Below are 22060 nucleotides of genomic sequence, written 5' to 3' on the forward strand. Positions count from 1 at the left end.
CTAATTTTGGGAAAAGTAAGGCTTAGCAAGTTTTAATAACGATTTTAGGCCTAATCAATCAGTCTATTTGTGTATAATCCGTTCAGATGGGTAAGTTTTAGTAATATGTCGACACTTTTCAAAGATTTGGTGACATATTTAAATATGTTTTTATGTGTTTTGTATCGTTATTATAATTAAACGACTCTACACACAAATGGTTAAATTTGTTGATGAGATTTTGTAACAAGGGTTTGCGACGTTGTTGATGAATAATTTTCGTGAGTTGTGTGCACATGCATTTATCATAAACACTCTCAAACATTCGCTCAGCTCGTTTGGTCGTGGGATAATAGTTATAGTAGTTATAGATATCTATCAATACTCCATAAAAGTTGTAGTTGTGATAGATGTATATCAATACTTTATAATAGTTATAGTAGTGATAAGTGTATATCAATACTTTATAATAGTTATAGTAGTGATAGATGTATATCAATACTTTGTAATAGTTATAATAATGATAGATGTATATCAATACTTTATAATAGTTATAGTAGTGATAGATGTATATCAATATTTTATAATAGTTATAGTGGTGGTAGATGAATATCAATACTTTATAAAAGTTATAGTAGTGATAGATGTATATCAATTTTCAATCTATATACTGTAAAACCTCTAATTGAATGCCACTTCTAATTGAACGCCACCTCCAATTGATCGTCAACCTGAGAGAAGGGTTGATAAATAGACCGCCACTTTCCAATTGAATGCCACCTCCATTTGGCCACCACTTTGACGCTATTTGATCTTTACGAGCCCGATCCAACCGATACCAACACGATCCATAGAAAAGTGTACACAAAATCGTATTAATAATGATTCGTATATATCAATAACAATTAATTCTCTCGTCCTATTTTGAAACTTTTTGTTTTCTTTCGTTAAAACTTTGAAAGCAATACCAAAGCAATAATCAATAGCAGTTTTAGGCTAGCGGTATCTCTTTGTCTAACGTAGTATTTCTACTTCAAAGTAGCCTACATATATAAAAAATCGAGTTAAATTCATGATGGTAGATGAACTTTCAGAGCAACGCTATAGTAATAATTACTGTCTCGGGTTAATAGTGGTTTCTTGTTTAACGCTGTCCTAATACTTCGAAGGACATGCATATAAAAATTGCTTACACACTAATATCAAATAGTTCAGCAGTGCAGAAGAAAACATGAGGCCAGAAGATATTGTGGACAGCTAAATGATGTTCATCATGTTCATCGAAAGCCCAATTAGAACACAGTTATCCGAGCAAACGTTGGAAATATTTTTGTTTTAAAAATGGTGAAACAGTTTTTAAAATGCGAACCAGAGGTTCCGAGATCAAATCTCATGCGATACAGATTGGGCATTCTAATATTTTCCCACGACCAAACACGAGCAAAGCGATTGTTTGGGAGATTTACATATGATAAATACACATGTGCACACGACTCCCAAAAAATTATCCGTTAATGGCTGTGACCAAACCCTTGTACCGAAATCTCTTCAACAAATTTAACCATTTTTGTGTAGAGTCGTTGCAGCATAATAACGATACAAAACACATATAAACCTATTTAAATATGTTACCAAGTCTTTGACAGGTTACCGCAATATCCTAAAACTAACCCATCTGATCGGATGATACATAAATAGACAGATTAATTCGACCTAAAATCAAAATGGAAACTTGAGAAGCCTTTTTTAATCAAAATTAAGACCGGTCAACGAAACGCCAATAAGGCTGTGCGACATATAGTATAACCATTAAGATGTCCAAATTTCACAAACAATCGTGCACATTTCACTAATCTATGGAAATGTTCAATTGCCGAAGGTTTCTGTAATTAGCGTAGAAGTACTGAAATATAATCGGATTTTTTTGCCGATTTCAAAGAAACTGACATTTTGGACACTTTTGAGTACTTTGGGATTCTAACTGATGCACAAAGCAGTGAAAGTAAAGGAAATGACGATGATATTTTTTCTAACGATTCTTATGAAATTATTACAGAATTTAATTATAAGAATAATTATTCGATTTCATAAGATTTAATTATAAGAAGAAGCATTCGAATTTACAAGATCGAAGTATATAGTGATCGATGTTGGGCAATATGTTACTGTTATTATTTTTTTTAAATAGTTTTGTTAAATAGATTTTCTAAAAATCTATATAAATATCACAACTTCTTGATATTGTTAGCTATGAAGTTTTGAAATGTAAACAAAATTGTGCATTGGTTTTTTGTTATTACTGTATTACTATATTAATAATATTGGTTATTTTAATAATATCAGTGCATTTTCCCTCTAATATTGCATTTCTCCTATTGCGGGGGAGAGATATAACAATAGAATCCTTTTTTTTCATTGTTGCTGTTTGTTGTATATAATAACACCCACACCCAGTACATTACAGCTACCATTGCAGTTATCCTATTGCACTGCAGTGCCACTTGAAGGCTAATATTGCATTTCTCAAGCATCAGTACCCTTTCTTTTTTCCGATATCACTTTGGTCGTGGGCTGTATGACAGGAGAATTTCTAGTTTTAATATTTAATTATAAGAATAGTCATTAGAATTTACTACATCAAAGTATATAATGATTGCATTGTCCAATTGCCAAAGGTTTCTTTAATTAACGTAGACCGTTTGGGTGGTGTACACAGTTTGGGTGGTGTCCACATCTGTGGTACACAGTTTATCAGCCCATGTTTTTTGTCCAATTACCAAAGGTTTCATTAAATTATCTAGAACATTAGCCAGATTTCTTTACTTCTTATCTACAAGCTAGGGCCGAACTACAATGCCCCTTTGTAACAAGAATATTTCTTTATTTTACTCCAGTTTGCAGAAAATTTCCAGTCGCGTTAATGCTAATGCTTACTTTCTGTTACATATCGCTGTCAAAACCATTCTACATTCAACACAACCAACTTTCAACGTTCCAACGCAACTTTCAAACTGTGTATATTACACGGCAGCTTGCCATTTTACTTTTAATATCACATTTCGGAGATATAATAAACATATTATATTATTGCTGTTGTTAGTTAAATTAGGTACAGATGGTTTTTTTCCGCAGTTAATCCTTTTTATTCATAGATCACGATATCGCAATTGTTCTGGCTGTGATTTTGTTGCTGAATCAAAGGTATTTTCTTTATCCTAATAAATGCTGACTGAAACCTAAGTACCCAACTGAATCTTTTGAACACTATTTTTGCACACACACAATCTTATCATTTCAGTAGATCTTATGCCATGACAATCCTTGTTCCCTTGATAATTATTGAGAAATTCTTTTTTGTCAACTCAATGTTTTATCAATGACCTATCGTTGACCGATAGATCAATAGTTATTTTATTTTGGTAGGTAGTTGATTGCATCACCAATATTTTGGAGTTATTGGTAACTTGATATATCGAAAAGACAACTCCCAAAAATATGAGATTAGCATATCAGTATTTATCGTCCATCCCTAGTAGAGGCGTGTACTAATTGGAGATTCCCGTTAATGTGCCCTAGCGGTTAAAGAAAACCGCAGAATAGCCGCACCCATATATAAGCCGCATGGCCCACAAACTGTCAGAAAAAAGTAGCGGCTAATAGTCCGAAAAGTACGGTACTCTATAAGGCGGACACATACATACACAGACAACGATTGCCGTTTATATAGTAGATTATCTGCTCAGTTCATAAGTGTTACAAGAATGCTCAAGTAATAGGCAATGAACAGGCCCAGAACAGCTCTGCTCTCTACTGCAAATGTTTGTGCTTATATAGCTGGTAGGCCCCGCCTCTGTTCTACTTGAACTGGGCTCGGCTTTGGCTTGACTCGGCTTGGCTAAATGCAGGTAGACGCCATCCACCCAGTACTTTATAATAGTTATAGTAGTGATAGATGTATATCAATACTTTATAATAGTTATAGTAGTGATGGATGTATATCAATACTTTATAATGTTCATAGTAGTGATAGATGTACAGTATATTAATACTTGATAAAGACGCCCATAACACGGAACTTGTAAAGACAAACTTGTTAACAATTTGTATTTAAACTCACTAATAGTTTTCCAATTTTTTAAACTGCTTATATAACAAATCAGTTCCAATCCTATTATTATTACTATTATTATAGAATTCTAATAATAATAGTCTTATAGTCCTGTAATGACAATTATTTAGACAAATACTCTCTAAAATACGAAACAATACTCATCTCTTTTGATTTTTATAACACAATGTTATCTCCAACCAAATTAGGCAGCAGCAAGGAGACTCGGCTAGACCATATTATCACAACTGTCATGGAAAAGAAAATAATTTTTTGTACAATTGATTTAGAAAATTCTGATCATCATGCTATGGTTACATCAGTTGAATTATTCCAGTCCAACCCGGAATCACCCATTTGTAATAATAACTCACAAGCTAACTACACATTTTTAAAGAAAAACTTTCAAGTTTCAATTGGAATAAAGTTTACAATAATATAGCGATGTTAATCAAAGTTTCTATGATTTCTATAAAATTATAGCAGATTTAACAGCACAAGCAGCTTCAAGCTTCAGGCAAATCCACAAAAATTTCTTTAGAAAGCTTTGGATCAACTGTACATTGTTTACAGTATTTTAAAAAAGAAGTAGACAATCACAATCACTATAAACATGAGCCTTTAAATACACAGGTTTTAGTTAAATCTTGTAAATTTAGAAACTATGTTACTAAGGAAAGTTTTTCGCAAAATCAAAAATCTCTCGTGATTAGTGTGAAAAGTGTAAATGAAAAGTAAATGATAAATGAAAAATTTTAAACAAAATTCGGAAACAAGATTTTACACATTCTAATCATGGTCCTACAACCATAGATGTAGGAAGCGTCAAATTAAAGATCTTTTAAATATTTCTGAATGTAATAATGACTATTTTGTGAATATTTGAGTAAATCTGGCGGTGAAATTTCCTAATTCTAATATAATTTAAAAATTCTATCTACAGCAATTACTGATATCTAATAATAAATTTAAATATGAGCAGGTCCTAGACTTAAAGGATACTATAATAAAAGTGATAAAGTAGTTAAACATGCAAAAATCAGCAGGGCATAATAACATTTATTTAAAACTGTTAAAAAAATTTCCTTTTTATAATCAAAGACTTTATTAATAATATAATTGCAAAATCCCCATTTCCAAACTGTGTGAAGATAGCAAGTCACTCTATACCAAAAAGTTAGGAAAACAGATCCCAATAACTACAGGCTTATTGCAATACTACCAGTTTTATCCAAAATTATAGAGAAAGTTTTGGTAAAAAAATACGGTCCTTACATATATGAGAGACCTAAATTTGCTGGTTGCTAACCAATAGGGATTTTTTTGAAAAGAGCAACACCACAGGAGCTATTAATGAAAAGTTTAAAAAGCTACACTTTAATTTTGATAGTGGCACAGTTACACGGGCACATTTTTATATTTTTCAAACTCCTTCTATACGATTGACCGTATAATTCTAATTAACAAACTTAAATTTTACAACTTCTTTGATGATTCTGCACTTTAGTCAAGCTATCTAAACAATCTTTCACTATCTGTAAGGAATACTAACATATCTTCATTCCTAAAACATGTAAAAATTGGTGTTTCACAAGGTTCTATCATGGGTCAACTACTATTCATTATATTTATTAATGATTTGGTCAATTTTGCTCCATCATTAAGCTGCATAGCATTAAACGAGAGGTACCAGTATCGTAGTATTCAAAGTTTCCATGAATAGCTTCTGCTGGAACAGTAACTTTTTTATATAATATACCCACTTACAAGCACACGCACACGTTTCTACACAATAATTGTTATTATTGATTCCACATAATCAGGATTTTTATTTGGTTTTCTCAATTCGTATTAATTGTATTATTACCGAATCATCTTTTGATGTAATCGTAGCAAAACTGACATAATTTAGCTATTACTTGCTTATTATTTCACATTTACATCTAAACTCTTTAATAGTTGTTTTATTTTTTTTAATTTATTTGACCTGCACAACAATTTTGTTCTCCTGATATGAATTTTGAAAGTTACAGTTGTGGCTGTTGTTTGACAAAGTTAAAAAATTTTTACAGTTGTTTTTATTTTCTCTCAAATTATTTCAACTACACAAACCACTTTTCTCCTAATATACAGTTTAAAAGTTAGAAGGGCAAATGTTGTTATATGTTAAATACAAACCAATTTTCTGTCCATAGACTCTTTCATTTCCCGGGCAACGCCGGGTAGTACAGTTAGTTTGTGTATATATACATAGATATATATATATATATATGTATATATATATACATGTATATATAAATAATAAAAAAAAATATATATATCTCTATATGTATATATATATATACATATACATGTATATATATATGATATATACATAGATATATATATATATATATACATGTATCTATATATATACATATATATACATATATATATATATATATATATATATATATATATATATATATATATATATATATATATATATATATATATATATATATATATATATAAAAGTTATATTGATACACATTAGTAAAAAGAGTGCTCAATGTTTAGAGTAAAAACAGAGCTGATATAAAACTATGTGTACTAAAAAAACTACAAGTTTAATTAAAACATTTTATTACTTAAAGTTTCGTGCGGTAGGCTTGCACTCTTCAGATAAAATGTCAAAGAAAATATTCTACTAGCAGTAAAGCTGTATAAGCGCTAAAAGCTAGAGTCTTAAGTGACACTGTTTCTTAGCAGAAATTTATTGGCATGACGGCAACTGGATAAAATTTCGTTGCGCTTATTCAAGGTGGCTAATTGAGGCTTGCATATTATATAATACTTCTCCCATATACAGAGCTCGCATCTCTTAGTGATAGGGCTATAAGGTCTAGCAGTTTTTAAGATTGACCATTTGATGTTGTAGTCTAATCCGCTATCCTTTAGTTGCCATATATATTTGCTTAGCTCAGTGGCATTCCTTTTTGATGTATGGTTGAATGAAGCCTTATGGTTGGTGTATCTAGTTTTGAAAGTATTTTGAGTCAAGCCGACATATGTCTCCTCTGTTCCGTTGTTGGTGGTGACTGATGCTTGGTAAACAGCGTTCTCTGTTAGGCACTTGCCATCCATTGGGCAGCTGGCTCTATTTCTACAGTTACATGTCCTTGAGTTATCACCACGAGTAGGCAATAACAAAGCTTTATTGTGAGCGTTGATATGGCTTTTAATATTAGACATGCACCGGTAGCTAAGTTTGATAGTGTTGGCATTAAATACTTTATGCAGTTTATGGCCAGGTGGAAATTCTGTTCTTAAGATGTTCAGAAACTGCTTTCCTATGTTGGAGGCAACATTCATACTATATGGCGGGTTATACCATATTATATTCCGTCTTCGCTTTTGCTTGTTGGTCTGGTCGGATTTGGGTAAATATGATAGTCACTTAAGACTCACTTTTGTGTCACTTAAGACTCTAGCTTTTAGCGCTTATACAGCTTTACTGCTAGTAGAATATTTTCTTTGACATTTTATCTGAAGAGTGCAAGCCTACCGCACGAAACTTTAAGTAATAAAATGTTTTAATTAAACTTGTAGTTTTTTTAGTACACATAGTTTTATATATATATATATATATATATAGATATATATATAATTGTGTCCTAACCTCGGATACCCCGTATGGGTGGTAAATTCTGCTCTAACTCGGGTCTCTTACCAGAGACCTGGGAGTTTGAGCACTCGCCTCAAGATCTTATAGCTGTTCCCAACAGCGCACTTTTTTGCAACTCACCTGAGTTGATTGTTGTTGGTATTTGGGCAAGCCACATTTTATGTGACGGTGTTATTGCGCCCAGTGCCCCAATGACTACTGGGATTACAGTTGTTTTTACCTTCCAGCATTTTTTAATTTCTTCTCCAAGAGGGAGATATCTCTCTACCTTTTATTTTTCTTTGCTGGCTATATTGTAGTCATTGGGTCCTGCTATATCTATTATAGTAGCCCTCTTGTTCTCCTTGCCTACCACCACTATATCTGGTTGGTTTGCTAGGACATGCTTGTCAGTTCAGATGTAGAATTCCCAGAGGATCTTAGCGCGGTCATTTTCATTGACCTTACCAGGAGCTTCCCACCAGTGTTGTGGTTTATTAAGGCCATACTCATCACATAGACTTCTATACACAACACCTGCCACATGATTATGCCGCTCAGTGTATGCGTTTCCTGCTAGCTGCTTGCATCCACTGATGATGTGTTGGATGGTCTCAGGTGCATCTTTGCACAGTCTGCATCTAGGATCGTCTCTAGTGTGATAGATTTTCATTTGGAGTTGCCTTGTTGGGAGCACTTGCTCCTGGGCTGCCATGATTAGCGACTCTGTATTGGTCGTTAGGTTTCCTTTGTTCAGCCACATATATGTCTGGTGAAGATCGCCAACCTTAGATATTTGTTGGTGGTAAGCACCATGAAGAGGTTCCGTGTGCCAATCAATTTCCTCATCATCAGGGCGTAGGTCTGTTGTAAGAGCAGCCAATTGAAATTCAGCTAGCAACTTATCTGAGATGGCCATGGAGGCTGCATATGCTTTGATGCTTTGCTCCTCCTCTTTTACTGTCTGCTGTACATTTTTGAGTCCTCTACTGCCATCTTTTCTCTCAAGATACAATCTAGTAGTATCAGATTTTGGGTGGAGTGCTCCATGCATGGTCAGCAGTTTACAAGTTGCTATATCTGTCTCTTTGATGGCTTTCTCAGTCCACTTTATTATGACTGATGAATATCTTACTACTAGCAGTGCATAGGTATTTATTGCCATGACTTGGTTCTTGGCATTGAGCTGGCTCCGTAAGACCTGCCGAAAGCGTTTCTTGGCTTTGGTAATGGCTTTGTGACGTACCTCGGCTTCGTGGTTGATGTTGCTTTGCATAATCCCTAAGTACTTGTACCCTTCTTCTATATCTTTGATGGTACCATTTGGCATTATATATATATACACATATATATATACATATATATATATATATATATATATATATATATATATACATATATATATAATGGATATATATAATTGATATATATAATGGATATATATATATATGTATATATATATATAATTGATATATATATATATATATACATATATATGTATGTATATGTATATATATATATATTCGGCTCTGCCTGATGAACTGTGTAGAGTAGTGAGCAAGCCCACTTTTAGATGTGCCCTCAAGCTGTACCTGTTGAGCGGTGACTAAATAGTTTCTGGCTGCTTGCTGTTAACTTGTGGCCCAGCGCCTTGACTAGCAATGCTACTGCGCAGTTTGGGCCTCATCATTATTTCTTTTTTTTTTTGTTTTTTTTTTCTGTTTTCATATCTTTTGATGAAATAAAACAAACAAATATTGGCAGGCTAGCATCTCGACTTCCGTAGTCTAGTGGCCTAGGCTTGGTCCGAGATCGAATCCTCTTGGGTGTGGAATATTTATTCTAAGATTTTAAGATCTATAGCCGGATTTCTGACAGCTGGATTTTCAACACATATTTGAGAAAATTTTGAGAATTTTGAGTTTGAGAAATATATATATAGGTATAAGGTATATATATGTATATATACGTGTATATAAATAAATATATATCTATATTTATATTTATATACATATACACGTATATACATTAACAATAGATAACCAATCAGGCCGTTATACTAATGGCGCTCTACTCTCTAAAAAGTTGTTTTAAATAGCTAAAGTAGTAGAATAAGTTAACCTATAATAATTAGGCCTGACTAGTTATTTATTACATATGCATTTATATGAACATACTAGCTATACTACCCGGCATTGCCCGGGTAATAAAAAAGTCTGCACAGAAAATTTATTTGTATTCAACATACATGTATATAAGACTTTTGCCATTCTACTGCAAACTACATATCATGAGAAAAGTGTTTTGTGTAGTTGAAATATTTTGAGAGAAAATAAAAACAACAATAAAGGGTTTCAAACTTTGTCAAACATATATCAATTTCTTGAATATGTTAAATTAATAATAGCAATTCTTAAATAGAAGTGTGTGAGTATAAAAAGGTTACTGTTTCACCAAGAGCTATCCATCAAAACTCTGAATACAATGATACTGGTAATGACGACATGTAAAAATGAGATATTGTATTGTCTTTGTCTGATCGAAAGTGAGAAAACCTAAAGGTCTTCCTAATCGAGATAATACAATTGTCCGCTGCGAAAAACATTAACCTTTACAGAGATTTAGCAATTGAACCTTACAAAAAGTCGGAGATAGAGGTTCACAAAAATGTAACAAAAGGCATCGTGTTCCACAGAGTTAATAGAATTTAATTGCCAAATTCTAATATCGAGATAGTTTATTGTTGATATCATTTTTCCGAAAAAAAATTAGCCCTAATACGGGGAGGGCTAAAAAAGCATCGCGTGTCATAGAGCTAAGAGTTAATAGAATTGTAATTATTACATCATTTTAGTGTGAAACGGAAAACAATGTATACTTTATGTATAAAGAGTAAACACTTGTATGATCTTCCGTGGTGTTTTGGTTAAAGCGTTGATTTATCAGTGTGTCTTCTCGTTCCTCGTGAGTGCAAGTCCAGCATAATGAGGAAATTTGAGTCCAAAATTTTAGTAGCTATAGCTGGACATACCGAAAACAGAAAACATACTACATACTTTGAGATATATATATATATATATATATATATATATATATATATATATAGATATAAACGAATTATGGACGGTTAGGTGACAGTCAATAGGGCAACAGACACTTAGGCGGCAACTTCAGATGGAAAGGTGGCACAGCGGACAGAAAGGCGACAATTCCGGACTTTTAAGTGACAATTCTGGACTGAAAGGCAACACTTAGATTTACTTACTAGTTCCCATGCATTGGCTGGATGTAAGGTTTGATGCAACACAAATTGGATTAATTTTGAATAACTATACATTACAATGTTTTAAAAAGTTGTTTCATAGCTTTCTGTTATTAAATGATATCAATACTTCAGGTGAAAGCCAACAAAGTGTATGCACATTTACCTGGTCCTGTCAAATGGGATTTGGGAAGGTTTATGTTATATACAATTATTCTGAAGCCACACATAGATCATTGTTGAATATACTGTATCGCCATATTCTATTTTGATTGTTTTTAGTCTGTGCACTTTTGCTTAGCTTGTGTGAACTAAGTTGAATATTACTGGTTCAGCCATTAGTCTAGGTGCTGAGTAATTGTAAACCAAAAATGTATTTACCAGGAAATACTACTTAATTATTCTATAAGTTAAGCAATTAAAATATACAACTAGTAAAATTTTAAACAATAATATTATTGTTTATAATGACAAAAAGTTACAATAGCTAATAAAAGTTACACTCTTATTTGGACAGTCATTCCGGCTTATTTGCTCGGTCTCATACAGCTGCGAGTCTCGAAAATCAAATGAGGGTCATGAGAGTATTTAGGCAGAAAGTTTCAACAGGTGGAAAGAAGAGACTTCACAAGCAGGAGAGAGAGAAAGGCTCTTCAGCAAGCAGAGGAGAGAACGCCTAAGCAGGCCCTTAGGAAAAAGAGGCTTACTCATTGGAGACATGTAAAAAGTAAAATTTGTTGGCAGAATGGTAGCCACAAATGTATAAAGTCAAATTTGTTTGCAGAGACGGAGCCACAAATGTATAAAGTCAAATTTTTTGGCAGAGAGGGAGCCACAGATGAAAAAAGTATAATTTGTTGGCAGAGAGGTAGCAGCAAATGCAAAAAGTTGAGAAATCTTATCAGTCTGTTTCTCTGGTTTTACAAATTGAATTGTTTAATTAAAGTAAGTGCATTTCTCGATTTTCATTCTAGTCTGGCTCTCCTGGCTTTACATAACCATCAACCTTTTGCGTAAGTCTTACCTATTGTTGCTCATGACTGTTTCATCTTTGCCTCAGCTTTGCACCTCCTCAGCCCGCATAGTCAATCTAAGGGCCGCATTAATTTAAAATATCAAGTCCTGATATGTTGTTGTGAATTAGTAGTGAACACTAACAAGACACCAAATTTATCGATGCACAGATCGGAAATTTGCATTAGAACATTTTTCATTCATTGCTCTACCTTATTTCCTTGGGATCTATTACCTGCTTATATCCAAATTAATCTGATTAGATAATTATTTTACACGCAGTTGACTTTCATATTATATTGAAGCTTGTACCAAATATTCACTTAATTGAGATGGTTAATATTCAAAAAAGCTGCCGAAACTTATCTGTCTTAAATCACCCAACTATTCTTCTGTTCATCCTTTTCCACAAATTTAACTCTAGAGTTTGTCAACTCTACATGCCTTCTATGTCACAACTTTCTTTTTCACTTCCTTGACTGCTTGTGAAAACTGGTAAGTTGCTTATCGGTGTTGCAAAAGTCTGAAATTCCTTACCACCATATATGACATCCTGGAGGTACCAACTTTTTGACCCGTTTGAAGTGATGCATTCTTGAGTCACTAGCATAACCCGGTTGATGAATTATTATACTATTGCTGCCTCATGTATTATATATTTGCAGCCTCATTAGTGTGTGTGCGCGTGCGTGTGTGTGTGTGCGTGCGTGTGCCTATGTGTGTATTTCATTTCATCAATTACTAGAAATATAACATTAAGCAAAAATGAAGATAGTTATAATATTGATTAAGGTGAAACAAAATAAATGAAAGCTAAGTTCTTACTCCTTGAGACAAGATAAGGCCCACATGCATCATAGCACTGCAGCTAGTAGAGGCGCTGGGCCCACAATCTTTATTAACTCTCTAACTAAAGTATACCCTTGTTCTAATTGCAGTATTTAAATAAATACATACATCGAAGTTTAGCTTGGAACATTTTAGTAAATTTGCTTTTTGGTATATTTATACAAGTGTGTAAAGCTGATATTCATCATATATAATTTTTAAAAATATGTATATCAATAGTTTTTGGCATTAAGTTTTTTGTTTTTTTGACGATGACTTTATTCTGATTGATACTATGATTGATTGATAATATTGTTATTAATAATACTATGTAGATAAACACATCTAGCGATGGAACTTCTCTATCCTATTTAGAGTGACGAGATCAGGTTCACGGTTATAAATTGGCAACTAAATATTACTTTCTACTAATTCTTCAACTTACATGAAAAAATAATTTGAATTGCAGGAGTATAAGTACACAGTCACATGCAGGTGTTTGAATGCATTTGCACTTCCAATCATACGCAAAAATAATAGCAGGAAATATCCTACACTACTCTTTAATAAAGCTGTCATTAAAGTTCAAGCCAATGGCTGTCTCTACAATATCTTCCATTCTATAATGAAGTCTGTCCTTTGTTAAAATAGCCACATATAAAAACGATTCATAGTGCGTGTCAGAATGCAAAATATAGTGTATGATGTGGCACATGGCAGCATTAACCTGCAGCTGAGTATATATCACAAAGGTCTTTGAGGTGTTGATCACTCCTCATTGTCTCAAACTACAAGTTGTGTGTGCCATCAGGATCTGTGACAAGGGTGATTCGGGTAAATATCTTAAGTGACTTCAAGGGTAACAGGGCATCAGGACCGGCTGATTTCTATGATTTGGAATAGGTAATTTCTCCATCAGCTTTCTATGATGCTATTTAGTCCTCTTGCGACAAGCTGTAAAAGTTAGTAAAATATGGATATGATTTAGACACCTATGTCAGAAAAAGTCTTCATTCTTCATACTCAAATAAAATCTCAACAAACATAGATCAGTGTGAATCGCAATTTAGCCTATTGAGTCTGCATTATAATGACATCAGATTATTATCATAACTGTAAAGAAACAAGGATAAGGCAATCATCCTTGCCATAAGTAAATGGGAGCTTACAATATTAGGTGTCTTTTCATCTCACGCAAAAAGCAAACTTCTCTCGCAGGCTCCTGTGAACTTCGATGATCGAAACCATAAAATTATTTCTTCTCGAGGTGAGATAACTCTGAAATTTTAACAATCAGAAAATATTGTTGACAATTCAGCTGAGAGCGGGACTTCTCAAACCGTTTTGAACAAACAAGTGGATACAAAAATAATTTTTTTGTAGTTTAATTGAATAAGCTAGATGCATTTTAAAAACTAGCTTTAATATTTCGTTAAATGTCTGGGCTAGCGTAATTTGAGAAATCCCACCAATGGTGTGTAAATATACATGCCACTATTTCTTTTTTATAAAAAATCCGTAAAAAGAAAACAAGAACACTGTAAAGGCTACACTTCAAAAATATATGTAAGCACTGCACACGATGATAGAATCCCATAGTTTGTCAGTAGAGTACTGTACTTAGCCTTCAACCAAACAGCAAACCAATTTGTTTCTTTTCAGTTTGGAATTGTTGCCGGCTTGTCTGCCGTGTCACCTTTCCGTCTGCAGTTGTTGTTTTTTGAACCAAAACTGTCTGTTCCCCTATCAAATATCACCCAAAAGTTCAGTTACCTAGAAGGTATACGTTATAGGAGTATCTACTAGAAAAAACCAAGATTTTAGCTGCAGCACCAAGAGGAAGAGATAATAGCTTACTCTGTAAATTATAGAAAATGTTATAAACTTAGTTGCTGATTTAAAGAAAAACAGATAACTCAGTTATATTTGAGATGTGCATGCTCATTGTATATCAAGCCATAAAATATACAGATAATGCCACACCTTTCACCATCTCCTGCCATTACCTGAAACTGTTGTCCAGATATAAGTAGCTATTGTTACTAGTCAATCGGTAGAGTCACGCTTTGTTCAAGGCTTCTACATGAACTTACAACTCGTGTTCCTGTTATAAAAAACTGCAGCCAGTGAAGTATTACTGATATTGAATTGAATTTTGAATGAAGGATTTATACTCTGATACTCTGTCTGTGAATATGCAGTCTCTAGAGAAAGAATTTTGCGCATGTATATATATATATACATATAAAATTCCCGCAGTGTGATGTCAGAATTATCAGTTAGCTTTAGGTCGTCGATCTTTTTCACTGCCATTGAGGTTGAGCTTTTCTGTGACAATCGACGCTCTTAAACCCAGAGAGCGCTAATAATAAACTAGGATTCTAGATAATCAACAATGCTCGGGGATCGTGCTAACGCCCGACCATTACAAACACATGTTCTGGGTTAATAGAGTTCGGGCGATTGTTACACTGCTTTTTTCATTCTATTGTTCATTTTAAACATTTACAAAAATGTATAGTATTATTGTCTGAAGAATTTGTATCGCTTTCCATGTTGCGTTCTACATATGTTTATGCTTCACTAAACATTCAGTGCACCCTCGAGATACGATGTTGATCCATTCCAGGGTTGGCATCGTATGGTGAAAAATTTGTATGTTGGGGTATAGACACCATTGTAATTATACAATGCAAACATCCCCTGGTAAAAATCGTCAAAGTTTTTATAAAAATGTGTACACATTGAAAGTTAGCAACAAAATAGTATGTTAACTTTAGCAATTATAGTTATCTAAAGTAACTGTATCGTATTTAGTGTATTTTAATGGTTATGATCTGCAATAAAATGCAAAATTATAATGTATGTACCAAATGCGGTACGTACGGTAAGGAGTTCTTACCTTTAAAAGGTACGCATAACATAAACTTTGAGTTCATTTCAAGTAAGTTTAGCTTGCTAAGCTCACACTTAAAACTAAGTTTTAGTATGTATTTTAATTATTTTACTGAATTTCAACTTTTTATCACAAAATTTTATCCTTCATCACTTCCTATCTTCACATTCACTATAAAATTTAGCGTGTCTGGTTGAAACCTTTTCAACTTAATTCAACAGGAAAGGCCGAGCGATGCAGTTATCGAAAGCGGCCTCTCGCACACTTGACCATTTAATGGCTACCGAAAAAGAAAAAGGAAATTTTATTTACTATACAAGATGTACATACCTTTGGAGTAACGTGACTTTAGCTGGTACATGTAATGAGTAAAGCAGAGAAGAGGCAAAAATGCACCAATGCTAATTATGTTGCTGTACACTTGAAAATAAATTTAATACGTAATGAAATGGAATTTTTTAGCAGGCTAAACGAAGTTGTCTATTCCTGTCTAATTTTTCTACTAGTTTAAAAGAAAAAATTGCTGGTGTAATGCAGAAATATGCTAGCTAGTTAACGCTTGCAAAGAATCTAGAGTAGTACAGTAGTTTGTCTTGTATGAAATGTGCACAAGAATCAATGTAACCATACATACAAAGTTTGCACGTATTTATACCTTAGAGGACAGGGCTTTAGCAAGTTCCAGAAAGTAATGTGGATTTATATAACTATTTTGAGTAGCTAGTCATATATGAGTTACATACATACGATGAATTGTATTTACGTAGTAGAAAACAGGCCTGCAAAGACATGGTTGAACAAAAAAACGAAACATAAAAACAAAATGAAATGAATAAAACATAAAAAACATGCCACACAAAGAAGATAAATAATGGTATACATTATTGTATTGAGAGGATTTTTTATTAGGCCAAACATTGGCTTTGTTTAGTTTGTTCACTGTAACCTATTACAAAGTGTACGATCGCCACTACGTCTATCGCAAGTAATATCTACAATTGGCGGAGTTCTCATCACCTAGCAACGCGATTGAGTTGGAGACTAGCGAGCATTCTCATTGGATAAAGATTTCATTGTGTGCAGCGACTTGAGCAGACTTGTGAAGCAACGCTACGCTAAAGCGTGAAGAAAAGCGCGACGTACGCACATTGTTCAGTTTGAAAGTATCAAGCCTTAGTCAGTAGCTGTTGGTCAGTTTTCTTAATTAAATCGAACTCTACAAAGACCAGTAATCTTTGTAAGTAGAAACTAACTTATTTATTTCATCTAGCTTTGAAATTTATTATAATTATAAATGTTTTGTCAATTTACATGCATACACTACTAATATGTTTGACAGCACGATGTGTTAAGATTAATAAAAGACCAGAACATATATCTTACCATCTGTTGATGTTACTGGATACGTACAGAGCTTCCAATACAATTATATATGCATTGTTTTGATGTACCAGTCTAAATCAGTAAATTAAACACTTGAAATATTCCTGCTGATGTAGGTTTTCTGTATCTTCTGCTTCCTCGCCCATACAAAAGGGTTGCTCCTCTTGGATGCTGATCGCGCGCATGTCCTTCCAACTCTTTCAAATCGTCAGTCGTAAGCTCCTACTTATGCTTGCTTTAACGGAGTTCTTGTTTTAATAATAACTGCAAATGTTGATTGGTTGCGACCGTATTCCTTGACAATATTAACAATACGGGCACTTTCTTCTTATTTATTTATGACCTCCAACTTTGTTGACATGGAAATCATTTTTCTTTCGTTTTATAACGTTTGTATCGGTCTCAGATTCCATAACTAACGAATTAAATATAGATACTTGTAGTTGTACATGTACACAGATGCTGACTACATGTTTATAGTAAAAGAAAGTATAACGCTAAAAGTGAATATTTACTCTTGCTTGTGTATTTTACACAAAGTTACACCTCACAGAAGCCGATCAACGTGTCTCTTCTAAACATTCTGAAAATGTTTTCGGCGAACCGTATTTCTGCGTCTTTGCTATTTCGACGTGTGTTATGAGCACGTCTGCCGCCAAATTTTAACTCGGGGGAAACTTTTCTCAAATTCGTATTGGGAAATAAAACTCGTATAGTGAAGTGAAGATCTCACAATTTTCAACGTCGTAAGGTGAAAAAATCGCATATCAGAGTAATCGTATCCCGAGGGTGCACTGTAGTTATTTCTATGGTGCTGCTTTTCAAGTTCTATCTACCATTGAAAATTTAAGCGGTTTTTTTATAAATGTATGTGTTTATGTATGTATTTTATAATTTATAATTTTATAATGTATGTATTTTATACAGGTATATGCAGGCTAATTTGAAGCAGAAAGACCGCGTTAGACAGAGAGCTACTACTAGCCTGAGAACGTGATTGATTATTGCTATGGTGTTGCCTTCGAAGTTCTAACAAAAAAAACGAAAAGCTTTGAAATTGGACAACGAGAGAATTACCTGTTATTGATATAGGCGATTCATTATTAATACGATTTTGTGTACACTTTTTCTACTGATCAGCTGATAATATGGGCTGTAAAAGATCAAATAATGTCAAAGTGGCGGTCAAATGGAAGTGGCGTTCAATTGGAAAGTGGTGGTCAATTTTTCAACCCTTCTCACAGAGTGGCGGTCAATTGGAGGTGGCGTTCAATTAGAGGTTTTTTGGTATTTAACATTGTATATTTAAAAATGAGCTTAAAAAAGCGTGATAACAATGCTAGCTTGTAATAAAATCACGCTTTTTTGAGCTCATTTTTCTTGACATTCAGGCTATTAAACATCATGTAACAAACTACATTCAATTTTAAATAGTTTATCTACCTTTCATAAAAAGTCTGAGATTATTTTACAGGCTGAATTTAGATAATAATGGTTTTTAAGACACCCATCTTTATCATTTTAAATCGGACTAAACATCCCCAACTTTCGTTTCTAAAAAGCTATGCTGCGTCACATATTCATGGGTGGAGCTTGTTGTGCCAATTGTGTTGTTGTTGAGACGGATATTGAAACGCTTTAAAAAATCCTTTATGACTTTGAAGGTTAGTGGACCAATCTTTATTTTGAGTGCAAAATCGTAATCAGCGTGTCTTATTTACCTAGAACATACAGTAAAAGTTGTATGTGACAGTTATGGTTTAATGGTTAGAAGTACCAAATAATAGTGTTGTTAGTTACTGCATACCTGTACATATAAAATGTAATCATACTGTACACTTGAAGGGTATTACAAGCACTTAACACTTTTACACTTTACAAAACTTAACAAGCTGTGATACGCGACGACTGCTATCACAATGACGCTTGTAGAGGTATCTCACCTCACTGGAGTATGAGAAAGATTTATGTATTTTAGGTTTGAATTTGTTTCATTCAACTTCAAAGTACGAAAACGTGAAAGCTGAACTGCGATGTAGCGAGGAAACACTGTATTTATTAAGGGTTACATATATTTTAGGGATATGAACACTCATATTTCACAGCTGACCTCAACTCTGCTGGGTAGACAAACAGTTTACACATAGATTACTCTCTGTAAAGAGGAGTATCTGTGTGTAAACTGTATCTGTAGTCTTAGTGCCTAGTCTAAGCAATCTTGACAAAATTGATAAGCTGTCGTATGTCATTATATGAACATAGCCTGTGGATCTGTCAACACTGTTAAGCTGTCGTATGTCAATACTTGAACATAGCCTGTTGATGGCTTAGACAGCAATGTAATTTAACAATGTTTGAGAAAAGCTCAGTGTGAACCAGGGCTAATGCATATGCATAGCGAATCGTAATCATACTTCACATGATTGATTTCCTATTGCCCCTTATGCTAACAATTGACTGAAGTTCATAGCGGGCTCTCTAATTGCAAAACATGCGGGTTTTGGCAAGTGTGCTAACTGGTTTCCTGTCAGCGCCAGCCAAAGCTTATCAACCAATACTGTATTGCGCATTTAAATTGTCTGTCTAGTAGTTCACAGCTGATCTGTGGTATTTGTTGGAACAACCTCCCATAGGTCAGTTACATCGAGGCTATAGCAGTAGTAGTTATCTACACTTGCCATAGAAGCAAGATAACTCCAACTTTTAGAGTGGTGCTGCATTGCACTTTGCAATGAATGCAAACTGCAAGGAATGGATTTTTATTCTTACTTTAAAAAAATACTTGCCAAAGTTTTTATTGACAGCCATCTTACCTAAAAGTGAATTTACTACAAGATATATACATTTGCAAGTGTTGCTGGAAGGAGCCTCGAAACTTTAATACACCCGTCATAGGGCATTCTTGCACAAGATTCTACTCTGTATTACTATTGAGTAGTTTTCTAAAGTTTTATTTGCATGTTTAGTTCTGATACAGTCAACAAGAATAACACGCACTCATGAAATTGATAATACTTTATGAACCTGATCAAGAATGTATACTCGTCAATCTAATAATAATGCTGCTTAGCGCATGTTTTTTTCAATTAGCTGGTATATGAACTTTTATATTTACTACAGTTGTATCAATAGTATTGTTGAGTTTTTAAAATTTTGCCATGTTTGCAAAATGGTTTGTTGCTCATATTTTTTTGCTATGACGCAACACTACGTATCTTTCTAACTTTCTATCTAGAAATAGTGGTTAGTGTTACATTTCTCCATATGCACAATAATACAAGTATAATAAATGTAGTTTATTCACTCTCGAGTATTTGATAGGCTTTTGATTTGTATAAGTTTTTGATAGGCTTTTGATTTGTATATATAAATATTTGATATGATTTTTATATACCCATTAGCTATGGCTATATTCCACATACCTATTTTACGCAGCTGAAAAAAGCTAGCAACACAAGTATATATACAACAATATATAAATGTGAGTGTCTGTTTGTCATTCGTGTGTCCATTTACAGTGATCAAGTTTTAGGAACAAAAACCGCTTCGAACTGGAATTGAACTCTAAAATCTCCAATCTGCGGACGGGCCTACTTGCCATACTATGAAATAATTGTGTGCTTACTTATTACATCAATTAAAATACACACATTTAAAGCGCTTGGGAAAATACGATTGGTTACTACAAGCATACTTGAATATCATGATTGATTGCATAAGAGATCATTAGGTGCAAGGTAAAGAGTGTAAGCACAATTATAAGCACGGCTCTTATTATAGTAAAATTTTAGACTAGCTTAAGTTACTCAAATTCATTGGGTAAAAAAACTTAGCCAGTGTCAACTACATTACCTGCCACTGTTTATAAGCTGTTTTATATCTTGAACTTATGTCTAGCATAAGAAGAAAGAAATGTTTTTGTGCAAAAACTTTTGTATTCCCTGTACACTGCTGGGCACTCATCTAGTAAGTGTATATAGTGTGGTCTTAGCTTTAAGCTTTATCCCAACTTTTTCATATATCACTATATCAATTGCTACCAAAATATGATACGATATTTAGTGGTTTTACTCCAACTAACTTCATTAAGGGAGTTGCTGGTTGTCCTATAACAATCACAAATCGCTTGTTTTACTTAACCTGTCTATGTAGCAGTGGCTTTTGTTTACGCTTTCTTTAGTGCTTGAAACATACAATAATATTCAGTGTCTTTTTGTACCATTTCTTCGCGCACATGTTTGATCAAGACTTGTGGATGTTTTTTTGAGCTTGTGGGGTACATAATATCACAGAGGAGAGGGTTACAATTACATGAATCCTGCGTTTATTGCTTCCACAACTTTTATCCAAAAGATTTTAAATATGCAATACATCCTGAATAGAAATGGTACAATGCGTTTTGCCTTGGAATCTTATCATCATCAGGGACAATTAAAATAATGGGATAATTTTAAAATTTGTTTTTCTTAATTTTGACTTGGTTTTTGTAAATCTTGCATAGACAGAAGAAGGAGCACTTTTGAATGTTTTTAGGAGACATAATGATAGACTATACATATGTGGAGTGCACTTCAGCGGTGATGCAAGCGCTCTCTCATTTTACTCAACAGATGCCAACTTATAGGGCCTCAGACATACAGTGAGTGTATACTTTCTACCACAATGCCTACTCTTGAATCAACGAATTAGCAGAGAGTTGTCTTTCCACTGCAACTTATAAAGATAACTAAGTTTAAAAAAATTAGTGTACTGCTATAGCTTATTCATCACAGTCTCTTGGCTCACAAGCGCTTCTCTGTTGGCAAACCCGAAATTCAAAAGTCAATTGACACTTATGCAATATAGTAAAATTATAATGGCTGACACTCATCGTCTGCTCCTAGACAGAAGTGATTCAAACTTCAAGTTTTAATTGGATTGAAGATTTCTTATCAGATGATTGCC

Source organism: Watersipora subatra, chromosome 1, assembly GCF_963576615.1.
Source record: "Watersipora subatra chromosome 1, tzWatSuba1.1, whole genome shotgun sequence".
Taxonomy (NCBI): Eukaryota; Metazoa; Bryozoa; class Gymnolaemata; order Cheilostomatida; family Watersiporidae; genus Watersipora; species Watersipora subatra.